Source organism: Myotis yumanensis, unplaced genomic scaffold (assembly GCF_028538775.1).
Source record: "Myotis yumanensis isolate MYYU_CA2020_CCGP unplaced genomic scaffold, mMyoYum1.0.hap1 SCAF_3, whole genome shotgun sequence".
NCBI lineage: Eukaryota > Metazoa > Chordata > Mammalia > Chiroptera > Vespertilionidae > Myotis > Myotis yumanensis.
The window spans coordinates 111,103,454-111,117,726 of NW_027223754.1; the positions used below are offsets into that span (position 1 = coordinate 111,103,454).

Genomic DNA, 14,273 nt, shown 5'->3' on the forward strand with positions numbered 1-14,273 from the left:
TAGCCACATGTCATGTATTTTCTGAAGTACTGCCTTGCTCACCGTTCTCTGGAATTGGATACTCTTCAAAGATGAAAAATTGATAACATTTCTTTTCCCTGATAATGGCGATTATCAGAGAATGTTGAAATTTTAAGACAGCAGTTGAACAAAATAGATCCAGAGACAGAAGCATGGAACAGACTGACGAATCTCAGAGGGAAGGCAGGGGTGGGTGGGTGGGTGAGGAGAGATTAACCAAAGAATCTATATGCATATATGCATAAACCACGGACGCGACAATAGTGTGGTGAAGACCTAGGAGGGTTGGTTGGAGGTGGAGGGGGTCAGTGGGGAAAACAATGGGGACATCTGTAATACTTTCAACAATAAAGATTTTTTAAAAAGAAAGTGTTCATCTGATAACATATACTTCAATAAATTGAATGTCACACAAAATTCATTTCCTAAATACATTTTCTTATATTAAGATAAACAGGGGCAGTAGCCACGTTGGCTGTAGAAGGTGGCATGAGCTGAGGCCTCCTGCAACGTTCTGCAACCCAAGCCTGACGCCATGGGGGACTCCCAGGACCCAGCCAGCGACCAGATGAAGCATTGGAAGGACCAGTGGAACACACAGAAACCTGATGTCCTCACCTCTGGGGCTGGTATTCCAATAGGGGACAAACGTAATATTATGACAACAGGGGCCCCTCCTGGTTCAAGCTGTGGTTTTCACCGATGAAATGGCTCACTTTGACCGGGAGAAGATTCCTAAAAGAGTCGTGCATACTAAAGGAGCAGGGGCTTTTGGCTACTTTGAGGTCATGCACAACGTTACCAAATACTCCAAGGCGAAGGTGTTCGAGCATATTGGGAAGAGTTCGATTGCAGTTCAATTCTCCACTGTTGCTGGAGAATCAGGCTCAGCCGACCCTCGTGGGTTTGCAGTGAAATTTTACACAGAGGTTGGTAATTGGGATCTTGTTGGGAACAACACCCCCATTTTCTTCATCAGGGATGCCATATTGTTCCTTCATCCACAGCCAAAAGAGAAACCCTCAAATGCACCTGAAGGACCCAGACATGGTCTGGGACTTCTGGAGCCTGTGGCCTGAGTCTCTGCATTGCCTTCTTCTTGTTCAGTGATCGGGGGATTCCAGATGGACACAGGCACATGAATGGATATGGGTCGCATACTTTCAAGCTGATTAATGCGAAAGTAGAGGCCGTTTATTGCAAATTCCATTATAAGACTGACCAGGGCATCAAAAACCTTTTGGTTGAAGATGCAGCAAGACCCTCCCATGAAGATCCTGACTATGGGCTCCAGGGTCCCTTTAATGCCATCGGCACAGGCAACTACCCCTCCAGGACTTTATTTTTTTAATTAAATCTTTATTGTTCAGATTATTACATTTGTTCCTCTTTTTTCCCCCCATAACTCCCCTCCTCCCAGTTCCCACCCCACTCCACACCCACTGTCCTCATCCATAGGTGCACGATTTTTGTCCAGTCTCTTCCCTCATCCCCCACACCCCTTTCCCCCCTAAGAATAGTCAGTCCATTCCCTTTCTATGTCCCTGATTCTATTATAATCAGCAGTTCATACTGTTCATCAGATTAATTATTCACTTGATTCTTAGATTCACTTGTTGATAGATACGTATTTGTTGTTCATAATTTGTATCTTTACCTTTTTCTTCTTCTTCCTCTTCTTAAAGGATACCTTTCAGCATTTCATATTATACTGGTTTGGTGGTGATGAACTCCTTTAGCTTTTCCTTATCTGTGAAGCTCTTTCTCTGACCTTCAATTCTGAATGATAGCTTTGCAGGATAAAGTAATCTTGGTTGTAGGTTCTTGGCATCCATCACTTTGAATATTTCTTGCCACTCCCTTCTGGCCTGCAAAGTTTCTGTTGAGAAATCAGCTGACAGTCGTATGGTATTCCCTTGTAGGTAACTGAGTTTCTTTCTCTTGCTGCTTTTAAGATTCTCTCTTTGTCTTTTGCTCTTGGCATTTTAATTATGATGTGTCTTGGTGTGGTCCTCTTTGGATTCCTCTTGTTTGGGGTTCTCTGTGCTTCCTGGACTTGTAAGTCTATTTATTTCACCAGGTAGGGGAAGTTTTCTGTCATTATTTCTTCAAATAGGTTTTCAATATCTTGCTCTCTCTCATCTTCTGGCACCCCTATAATTCGGATGTTGGTACACTTGAAGCTGTCCCAGAGGCTCCTTACACTATCTTCGTATTTTTGGATTCTTTTTTCATTTTGCTTTTCCAGTTGGGTGTCTTTTGCTTCTTCATATTTCAAATCTTTGAATACTGGTTAATGCAAAAGGAGAGGCCATTTATTGGAGGTGGAGGGGGTCAGTGGGGAAAACAAAAAAAAATTTATCCGGACATCTGTAATACTTTCAACAATAAAGATTTTTAAAAAAGAAAGTGTTCATCTGATAACATATACTTCAATAAATTGAATGTCACACAAAATTTAAAATTTAAATTCTAGTCATCCTTCTTATGTTAAGCACCTGTAAATGCAAAGCCAGAGGTAAGTTAAGTTGGTAGAGAAAAGCTCTGTAGATATAATTTAAATTAAGGGCTGTCAGAAACTTTGACCTTCAACCCGAGCAACATGCTTCATGGCATTGACATTGAGCCCAGCCCTGACAAGATGCTTCAGGGCTGCCTTTTTTCTATCCTGATACTGCCACCGCCTGGGACCCAAGTACCTTCAGATCCCTGTGAACTGTCCCTACCGTGCTCGAGAATCTTATGATCCTCTGGTCTGCTGTTGGGAGTCTGTATAATATTCTTTATTTCAGTCAGTGTATGCTTAATTTCTAGTTGGTCCTTTATCACAACATCGAGGGTCTCATTAGATTTCTTGTACATCTCATTAAGTTTATTGGCAGTCTCTAGAAGACTCTTGAAAGACCTCAAAAGTGTGGTTTTGAATTCTATATCCAGCAGCCTGCTTTCCTCCATTTCTGTCATTTGTGTCCTGTTTCTTTGTCTCGGCATTTTTTATGATTCGCTGTGTCGATAGAGTGGCTTTCTGTGCTAAGTGTCCCAATTACCTGAGGTAGACACTCTTGGTGCACCCCCTTGTGGTCTTTGTGCACAGTCTTGTTGTAGCTAAGCCTTGATTGTAGTAGGTAACACTTGGAGGTATTTGACCTCCAGGCCAATTGGCTGTGAGAATCAGTTGTGTCTGCAGTGGGAGAACTTCTGTCCTGGATCTCTAGGGCGGCGCTAATCTAGCCTCTGCCTGAGGCTAACCAGCAAATGCCTCCGTGCAAGGCTTGGGTGGGGCGAGTCCCAGGGGATCAACAGGGCGGGCAGAGCGAGCAGTTATGGTTGCTCTCAATCCTGTCCCCAGAGGCTCTGCCTCTCAAGTGTCCCAGCAACCGCTGCAAGTACCTCGGAGAGAAAGCTGCCCTCGAGTTCTGACTGATGCCAGACAGTCCCGCTTCTCCCGTTTGAGTCTGGGTCCCCAGAGACTCGCCCGGAACTGGAGCCCAGAGCCTGAGACTCCCTCCCGATTGAAACAGACAACCACACCCTCAGCAGCCAGCCCGCTCCACACTCACCTCCGCACCTTTGTATTTTACTTGGGCACTGCACCTCCTCTGAGTCTCGGTATGCTTTTCTCTTTCCTTCTAGTTGTAGAATTTCCCCTCAGCCAGCCTTCCTGTGGTTCTGGGTGATGTCCGTTTCGTCTTTATTTGTATTTTTGAAGTGGTTGCGCGAGGCAGCAATCTCCGGTGTTTGCCTATGCCGCCATCTTTGTTTCTCTGCCCCCCTACTGGACTTTTTACATCCAGGTCATGACCTTCAGTGAGGCTGAAAGTTCTCCATTTAATCCATTCGATGTTACCAAGATTTGGCCTCACAAGGACTACCCTCTTATCCCAGTTGGTAAACTGGTCTTAAATCGGAACCCAGTCAATTACTTTGCTGAGGTTGAGCAGTTGGCCTTCGACCCAAGCAACATGCTTCATGGCATTGACATTGAGCCCAGCCCTGATAAGATGCTTCAGGGCTGCCTTTTTTTCTATCCTGATACTGCCACCGCCTGGGACCCAAGTACCTTCAGATCCCTGTGAACTGTCCCTACCGTGCTCGAGTGGCCAACTACCAGCATGACGGCTCCATGTGCATGGTCGACCACCAGGGTGGTGCTCCCAACTACTACCCCAACAGCTTAGTGCCCCAGAACAACAGCCGAAGTTCGCCCTGGAGAGCAGCACCTGCGTCTCGGGGACGTGCGGCGCTACAACACTGCCAATGGTGATAGAGCAGAGGAAACGACTGTGTGAGAACATTGCCAGCCACCTGAAGGATGCCCAGCTGTTCATCCAGAGGAAAGCAGTCAAGAACTTAAGCGATGTCATTCCTGACTATGGGGCCCGCATCTAGGCTCTGTTGGACTAGTACAATGCCCAGAAGCCTAAGGACGCGATTCACACCTTTATGCAGCATGGGTCTCACCTGGCTGAAAGGGAGAAAGCTAACTTGTGAGGGTCGGAGCCCTGGTCTGGTGCCGAGTTGTTCTCTGCCTATGAAGCAAAGCATGGAATTCGTACCCGTAATCCACTGACGCACTCACCACTGGATAGAGATTCTGCTGTGCTAGATGTGCAAATGCAAGTCTTTCAGATGATAATCCAGTTTCCATAGCAAATCTATATATATAAAACCCTAATATGCAAATACAGTGGGGCTTTGACTTACGAGTGTCCCGACTAACGAGTTTTTCGAGATACAAGCCGTCTCTCGGCTGATTTTTTGCTTTGAGTTTCGAGCTAAAATTCGGGTTATGAGCCAGCTTCAGATACCCCACTGTTAGCTGGCGCAGCAAATGTCACGGTGAATGCCACAACATCAGCCCAGCATCACGTGTCTCACTCGTTCACAACTGATTTGACATACGAGTAATTTGAGTTACAAGCTCCATCACGGAACGAATTAAATTCGTAAGTCAAGACCCCACTGTAGATCGAACAGTGGAACAACCGAACAACTGGTCTCTGTGACATGCGCTGACCACCTTGGGGCGTGCGTGGAACATGGCGGGTGTCGACTGCGACAGGATGGTGGAGCAGGTGAGCAAGGGTGCCAGACCAAGGCGAGGCACTGGTTGCTGTCATCAGGTGAGCCTCTGGTGATTACTAAAAATTCTTTGCTCCCACATGCCAAGGGCCCGCTTGGCGATCGCACCCGTTGCCAGCACCCGGCACTGTTCCCGATTGCTGGGCGCCATCAGTGGGTGTGAACAGTGGCTGCTGGCCCCTATTACCCCTGAGGGCTTCTCTGCCTCCCCCTGCTCCTGAGGGGTGATTGGTGCAGCAGCCACTGCTTGCACCCGCTGATGGCGCCGGCTCCAATTGCTCTGTGCTGTCAGTCAGTGTGAGGGAGTGGCAGCAATGAGAGCGGGGCTCCCAGCAGACAGGGGACTAGGGACCGCAGCAGGAGGGGCCGGACGGGGGCGCAGAGGATGGGCCAAGACCTGTGCCTGTGCCCACCACAGCCTCATGGCCCACAGGTCCTTTCATGGTGCACACAAATTTGTGCTCTGGGCCCCTAGTAATATAATAATGGCTTTTAATGAAAATGAAAGGGACAATGAAGGTTAGGGCTTAAGAATCATTTAAAAGAAATGTGTTTGCTTTTGACAATTGGTTGGAATCTTCACTTGAAATGATCAGAATGAAAGTTTCTAGCAGAAATCTAATTTTGTTTGGTAAGAAAAAAAATCTTGGTGAAATTAATATGTTTACATATCATCTCATGGCCTATTATATAAAAACTAGAGGCCCGGTGCACAAAAATTTGTGCACTCGGGGAGGAAGGGGGGGTCCCTCAGCCCGTCCTGTGCCCTCTCGCAGTCTGGGACCCCTCGGGAGATAACGACTTGCTGGCTTAGGCCTGCCCCTGGGTGGCAGAGGGCAGGCCCAATCCCTAGGTGCAGCCCCTGGTCACGCTCAGGGTAGGGCCGATTGGGAGTTGGGGCACCGCCCCCTGTCACACTCAAGGCAGGGTTGATGGGGAGGTTGCGGTGCCACCCACTGTCACGCACAGAGCAGGGCCAATCAGGGGGTTGGGGCGCTGCCCCCTGTCACGCACAGAGCAGGGCCCATCAGGGGGGTTGGGGCTCCGTACCCTGTCACGCACAGAGCAGGGCCCATCAGGGGGTTGGGGAGATCCCCCCTGTCATGCACAGAGCAGGGCCCATTAGGAGGTTGGGGAGCTCCCCCCTGTCACGCACAGAGTAGGGTCGATAGGGGAGTTAGGGCACTGCCCCCTGTCACACACAGAGCAGGGCGGATCAGGGGATTGGGGCGCCGCCACTGTCACACACAGAGCAGGGCGGATCAGGGGGTTTGGACGCTGCCCCCTGTCACACACAGAGCCGCAGGGCGATCAGGGGGTTTGGGCACTGCCCCCTGTCACGCTGATCCGGTGCCAGGAGGCCTCCCGGCTCCGCTGATCCCAGTGCTGGGAGGCATATTACCCTTTTACTATATAGGATAGAGGCCTGGGGGCTGGCTGGTTTGCCCTGAAGGGTGTCCTGGATCAGGGTGGGGGTCCCCACTGGGGTGCCTGGCCAGTCTGGGTGAGGGGCTGAGGGCTGCCTTCAGGCTGGTGATTGACCGAATCTCCCAACCGCTCCTTTTATTCTTTTTTTTTATTCTGGGCCGGCTTTAGCTCTGGCTCTAGCTCTGAGGCCTCCGCTGCTGGTTTGTTTGCCGTTCTATAATCGAAACAATGTATAACTTCAGCTCTGAGATCCCGGCTGGCTATATTTGTTACAAAGTTTCAAACTGTCGGCTGAGAGTTGGAGTCTGCAGTCCCTGCAGCAAGCAAGCCTCATGTTCGCTTCCAGCTGCCTGGCTGCCGGCCGCCATCTTGGCTGACAGTTAATTTGCATAAGGATACGCTGATTAGCCAATGGGAAGGGTAGCGGTCGTACGCCAATTACCATGTTTCTCTTTTATTAGTGTAGACTAGAGGCCCGGTGCGCAAAAAATTGTGCACTGGGGGTGGGGGGGTGGGTCCCTCAGCCCGGCATGTGCCCTCTCGAAGTCTGGGACCCCTCAGGAGATAATGACCTGCTGGCTTAGGCCTGCTCCCGGGTGGCAGAGGGCAGGCCCAATCCCTAGGTGCAGCCCCTGGTCGGGCTCAGAGCAGGGCTGATTGGGGAGTTGGGGCACCGCCCCCTGTCATACACAGAGCAGGGCGGATTGGGAGGTTGCAATGCCACCCTCAGTCACGCTCAGGGTAGGGCCAATTGGGGGGTTGGGGCACCACCCCCTGTCACACTGAAGGCAGGGTCGATGGGGAGGTTGCGGCGCCACACCCTGTCACTCACAGAGCAGGGCCCATCAGGGGGGTTGGGGCTCCATACCCTGTCACGCACAGTGCAGGGTCAATCAGGGGGTTGGGGAGCTCCCTCCTGTCACGCACAGAGTAGGGCCGATAGGGGAGTTGGGGCACCACCCCTTGTCACACACAGAGCAGGGCAGATCAGGGGGTTGGGGCGCCCCCCTCTATCACCCACAGAGCAGGGCCGATCAGGGGGTTGGGGCACCGCCACTGTCACACTCAGGGCAGGGCCGATGGGGAGGTTATGGCTCTACCCCATCACACACAGAGCAGGGCCCATGGGGGTGGGGGGATTGGGGCACCGCACCCTGTCACACACAGAGCAGGGCCGATCAGGGGGTTGGGGCACTGCACTCTGTCACACACAGAGCCGCAGGGTGATCAGGGGGTTGGGGAGCTCCCCCCTATCAGGCACAGAACAGGGCTGATCAGGCGGTTGGGGCGCCTTCCCCTGTCACGAACAGAGCAGGGCAGATAGGGAGGTTGTGGCCCCGTCCCTGTCACACACAGAGCCGCAGGGCGATCAGGGGGTTTGGGCGCTGCCCCCTGTCTTGCTGAACCCAATGCCGGGAGGCCTCTTGGCTCTGCTGATCCCAGTGCTGGGAGGCATATTACCCTTTTAACTATATAGGATAGAGGCCTTGTGCACAGGTGGGGGCCGGCTGGTTTGCCCTGAAGGGTGTCCTGGATCAGGGTAGGGTTCCCCACTGGGGTGCCTGGCCAGCCTAGATGAGGGGATGATGGCTGTTTGCAGCTGGTCACACACCCTTCAGGGTGCGGGTCCCCACTGGGGTGCCTGGCCAGTCTGGGTGAGGGGCTGAGGGCTGCTTTCAGGCTGGCGGGTGACTGAAGCTCCTAACTGCTCCTTTTTTTCTTTTCTTTTTTTAATCTGGGCCAGCTTTAGCTCTGGCTCCAGCTCTGAAGCCTCTGCTGCTGAAAGCACATATATGGTTTGTTTGTGTTCTATAATCGAAACACTGTATCAACTCCAGCTCTGAGATCCCGGCTGGCTGAAAGCGGGTTTCTGGGGTTTTGTTTAGCTTCTATATTTGTTACAATGTTTCAAACTTCCAGCTCAGAGGCCGGCAAGGCAGGAAGGGAACGTTGGAGTCCTCCGTCACTGAAGCAAGCAAGCCTCATGTTAGCTTCAAGCTACCTGGCTGGTGGCCACCATCTTGGCTGGCAGTTAATTTGCATATCGCCCTGATTAGCCAATGGGAAGGGTAGCGGACGTATGCTAATTACCATGTTTTTCTTTTATTAGATAGGATATGGTTGTTATATATGAAGAAAACAAAATCCACTCAGAATTTCTAATTTTTCTGAGTTCCTTATAGGAAAAACACATTTTTTTTTGAGATCCTAATATTTTTTTTATTTTTTTAATTAAATCTTTATTGTTCAGATTATTACATTGGTTCCTCTTTTTTCCCACCATAACTCCCCTCCACCCAGTTCCCACCCCACCCTCAGCCCTCACTCCCCACCCACTGTCCTCATCCATAGGTGCACGATTATTGTCCAATCTCTTCCTGCACCCCCCAGACCCCTTTTCTCCCCCAAGAATAGTCAGTCCATTCCCTTTCTATGTCACTGATTCTCTTGCAATCACCAGTTCATACTGTTCATCAGATTATTTATTCACTTGATTTTTAGATTCACTTGTTGATAGATGTGTATTTGTTGTTCATAGTTTGTATCTTTACCTTCTTCTTCTTCCTCCTCTTCTTAAAGGATACCTTTCAGCATTTCATATTACACTGGTTTGGTGGTGATGAACTCCTTTAGCTTTTTCTTATCTGTGAAGCTCTTTATCTGACCTTCAATTCTGAATGATAGCTTTGCTGGATAAAGTAATCTTGGTTGTAGGTTCTTGGCATCCATCACTTTGAATATTTCTTGCCACTCCCTTCTGGCCTGCAAAGTTTCTATTGAGAAATCAGCTGACAGTCGTATGGGTATTCCCTTGTAGGTAACTGAGTTTCTTTCTCTTGCTGCTTTTAAGATTCTCTCTTTGTCTTTTGCTCTTGGCATTTTAATTATGATGAGTCTTGGTGTGGTCCTCTTTGGATTCCTCTTGTTTGGGGTTCTCTGTGCTTCCTGGACTTGTAAGTCTATTTATTTCACCAGGTAGGGGAAGTTTTCTGTCATTATTTCTTCAAATAGGTTTTCAATATCTTGCTCTCTCTCATCTTCTGGCACCCCTATAATTCGGATGTTGGTACACTTGAAGCTGTCCCAGAGGCTCCTTACACTACCTTCGTATTTTTGGATTCTTTTTTCATTTTGCTTTTCTGGTTGGGTGTTTTTTGCTTCTTCATATTTCAAATCTTTGACTTGATTCTTGCGCTCCTCTGGTCTGCTGTTGGAACTCTGTATAATATTCTTTATTTCTGTCAGTGTATCCTTAATTTCTAGTTGGTCCTTGTTCATATCCTCGAGGGTCTTACTAGATTTCTTGAGGGTCTCACTAAATTTATTGGCGGTATCTAGAAAATTCTTGAGTAACCTTGTAACCGTGGTTTTGAACTCTATATTCAGTGGTTTGCTTTCTTCCATTTCTGTCATTTGTGACCTGTTTTTTTGTCTCCTCATTTTGGCTGCTTCCCTCTGTTGATAGAGTGGCTTTCTGTGGTAGGTGTCCTATCGGGCCCAGTGGCTCCGCCTCCCCAGTTACCTGGGGTGGACACTCTTGGTTCACCCCTCTGTGGGTTGTGTGCACAGTCTTGTTGTAGTTAAGCCTTGCTGTTGGTATCACTGGGCGGAATTGACCTCCAGGCCAATTGGCTGTGAGAATCAGCTGTGTCTACAGTGGGAGAACTTCTGAGCTGGAGACACCCTTCTGCGGCACGACTTGCTTCAGTGGGGCTTTGGTGCTCACAAGTCTGCCCCCTGAATGTGTCCCTTATGGATCTGTGGAGTTGTAATCTGGATGGTCCCACTCTGACCATTGGGTACACTGGCTCTTGGATCTCTAAGGAGGTGCTAATTTGGACTCTGCCTGAGGCTACCCAGCAGGAGCTACGAAGAGATCTGCAGATTCCTCGTCTTTGTTTGGGGTTTGGAGGTGCCCAGATGAGGCCCAGCTGTGAAGCAATGCAAGCTGCTGTGGGGCCTTTGGCCTTCTTTTGGATGTTCTGGGTCTCTCTGACCCAGCTGCAGTTTGTTTGGTAATTTTAGATTGCAAAGGGCCAGGGCATTCATATGCAAAAGCCTCTGTACACAGCTTGGGTGTGGCGGGGTCTCAGGTAATCAACAGGGTGGAGCAAAGAGCAATGGCTGGTCCTCAGTCCTGCCCTAAGAGGCCCTGGGTCTCAGTGTTTCTCGGTAATTGCTGTAAGCACTTCTGAGAGAAAGCTGCCCTCGAGTTCCACCCAATGCCAGACAGTCCAGTTTCTCCCCATATGAGTCTGGGTCCCCAGAGACTCGCCCGGAACTGGAGTTCAGAGCAGTTGGTAGCTTGAGAGTCCCTCCCGATTGAAAAAGACAACCAAGTCCTCAGTTGCCAGCCCTTTCTGTGCGGCCCTCCGTAGCTCTGCACTTTACTTCCACACCTCCTCTGAGTCTCAGTGTGCTTTTCTCTTTCCTTCTAGTTGTAGAATTTTCACTCAACCAGCTTTACTGTGGTTCTGGATGATGTCTGTTTTGTCTTTTAGTTGTATTTTTGAGAGCTTGTTTGGAGGTTCTTGCAGGGGAGCGCAGCTACTCGTATACCCTTGACCGAAGACCGGTCCTCTCCTTGGGGGGGGAGGGGGGGAGAAGGTCGTCCTCTTCAATGGAGCGCGCAGCTTCGGGAGGGATGCACATGGATCAGTGAGGGAGGAGGGGGACACCCGCTTAACCAGCCAGATCAGCCGAATCAACCCTGGCAATCAATGGGGTGACAGATGTCGCAGCCAGATCGCCCTCACATCCTATTTTTGAAGTGGTTGTGCGAGGCAGCATTTTCCTGTGTTTACCTATGCCGCTATCTTGGTTTCTCTCTATAGTTATCTTAAAAGTCTTTTAGCCATCATCCAATGATATTGCTGTGCAACAAAAAATAGGTACATATATTAAAATTTTAAATTGAAATCTCTAGGCGTATAAACCTAAGTATTAATATTTTTTATCAATGAAAAATGAATTAAATCATTAACTATTTGATTAAATTATCACAATGTATTACACATTTTAATTAATAATATGTGAAAAGTAGAATTTTATAGAACTATCTCATTTAATGTTATAGAAAGTAATTTTAAAAACAGCTCATGAATCTCTGTATTCACTTCCTACTTGTTGCTAGAATAGGCCAGTTTTGGTTTCTTCCTTTTTCAATTTTATGCATGTAAATGTTGATAAAACAGTTGGGGTCCAACCCCAGCAGGTCCAGGGGTTCCCAAAGGTGTGGATGGAGTCGGCAAAGAAGGAATGACACTGAGACAGCTTTCAGTTGATCAGCAGCCTAGCCAGGTTCTCTAGCCAGGTTCTAGCCATGTTCTTTAGCCAGGTTTGGTCTTTTTTGTCCTGTTACATCTGTATTTATACCATTTGATTTTAATCCTATCCATTCTATTCCAAATGTTAGGGCGTTTGTTAATCTAGTTCTGTTGAGTTTAATCCTGTCTAGGTTAATCTCTGTGTTCCATTATAAGGGCTATTCCAAGGTCACTGCTCTACTGATAAACTACAAGGAAGTGACTGAAGGAGATTATCGTACCCAGTAAAGGTTATGTCCTCCCAGCTTCGCTGCTTGCCTTCCCTGGTACTGCCCTGTGTCAGTGAGTCTCCAGGGGTATAGGCTTTGGTGCTTTCCCTGGTGGGCAGACCCCCTGGGGATGTGGGTCCAACAAGTCCCAAATTTATTGCCAACAGTCTTAGTCCAAGTTCTTCATAGGTAGTACATGGTATTTCTGTAACACTAGGGGGTTTCACTGATTTATTCTCTTCTTTAGTCCTGTTAATCCCTAACTCCAGGGAAAAAATCCTCACCTGGGGAAACAACCTTACTTGGGGAGGTGGTCTTGTTTAAAACACAAAGCGCTAAGAGGGGGAGCAAACATATTAAGAACAGTATGCCATATACGCCTGGTCCCTTGAAACATATGCTGTGCAGACGTTTCTTCCCTGCAGCAACTGTGTCAAGCAGCAAGGATGGACCGGCTTCTGGCAGAAAACTGGTTAACATCAAAACTGAGATAAAAATAGAAGTTTTGTTTAATGCTGTCTCTCCATTATTTTGAACTCTGGGAATTTCATGCTAAAAATTATATAGAAATCTGTATTCATTTCCTAGGCCTACTGTTAGAAAGTAATGCAAACTGGGTGACTTAAAACAACACACATTTTTTGTCCTAAATCAAGTTGTTAAAGTTGTTGGTAGAGCCAAGTTCCCTCTGAGGTTTCCAGATGAGAATCCTTCCTTGCCTCTCCCAGCTGTTTTTTATTTGCTGGCAAACCTTGCTATTACCTTGTAGATGCATCATTATAGTCACATGGCTGTGTTGTTATTTCCTGTGTGTGTGTGTCCAAATTTTCCCCTTTGATAAGAGTCACCCTAATGACTCTTTTTAACTTGATGACCCTTGTAAGACCCAATTTCCAAATAAGGTAACATTTAAGTCACTGAGGGTTAGTATTTCAATATATATTTTGGAATGGGGGACATAATTCAATTCATAACATAGTTATTATTATCAAAAATTATTTTAAGTCCTAACCGGTTTGGCTCAGTGGATAGAGCGTCAACCTGCGGACTCAAAGTTCCCAGGGTCAATTCTGGTCAAGGACATGTAACTTGGTTGCGGGCACATACCCAGTAGGGAGTGTGCAGGAGGCAGCTGATCGATGTTTCTCTCACATCAATGTTTCTAACTCTCTATCCCTTTTCCTTCTGCTCTGTAAAAAAATCAATAAAATATATTTTTTAAAAAAAGACGTCCTCTCTGTCATTGAAAAAAAAATTATTTTAAGGACCTATCAGTTCACATCCTAGTTGGGTCTTCCTTTAGTTTCTGTTGAAAATAAAGGATTGAAGAAAGTTGCTTTGTAAGCAATAATATAAATGGAGCCACTTTATTTTTTTTATTGATTTTAACCGTTTGAGTCCCAAGCAGCGAGATCGCGCTGCTGAGATTTTATGTCGAGAAAACATACGATTCGTTTGAGTCCCAGGGGGTATTGAAAAAACGCTATGGAAGAATCCCAAACAGCTAAACCGCGCTTTCTCTAAATGAGTACGAAAAGACCCAAACAGCGTGATAGCGCTTGTTTTATTTTATGTCGAGAAATACCAAGCAGCGCAATCGCGCTACTTGGGACTCAAACGGTTAAGAGAGGGAGTAAAGAAGAGAGAGAGAGAGACATCATTCGGTTGTCTCTTGTACACAAGCCTGGGGCATCGAACCCACAACCTGGGTATGTGCCCAGACCGGGAATTGAAAACGCAACCTTCTGTTGCACAGGACGATGTTCCAACCAACTGGGCAACACCAGCTAGGGCTAAATGGAGCCACTTTAAAATGGAGACGGAGCTGCCATCCCAGAGGAACTGCCACACACGTTTTATGACTCAAACTTTGGAATGTTAAAACAGATAATCAGTACAAAATAAATTTTGGAGTTGGCCTAAAGCAACATCATATCGAAAAGAACTGTTTGCAAAGATAATAAGAAGACAGTTATTACAACTCAACTGAGAATATCTGATTGAAATGAAAACCATTTTTTAGAATTAGCATCACGGGCTGGCTTTAGCTCAGGGGTTCCTTCTCATACAAAGAATTAGCATCACTATGTTAGCATATCTTCATCAATAGAAGTGCCTTGCTTCTATAAAAGTAATTGTTCCCCTTCCCTTCTCATAAATACACCTTGCCTTTGTCTCCTAATTGGAACACTATTTGGGCTTCTGC

The 14,273-nt window shown here is 47.5% G+C and overlaps 1 pseudogene; it reads left to right on the forward strand.

Moving 5' to 3' along the window:
• The first annotated feature begins 373 nt into the window (after positions 1-373).
• Positions 374-4,512, forward strand: LOC139005194 (catalase-like; annotated as a pseudogene).
• The last annotated feature ends 9,761 nt before the right edge of the window (positions 4,513-14,273 follow it).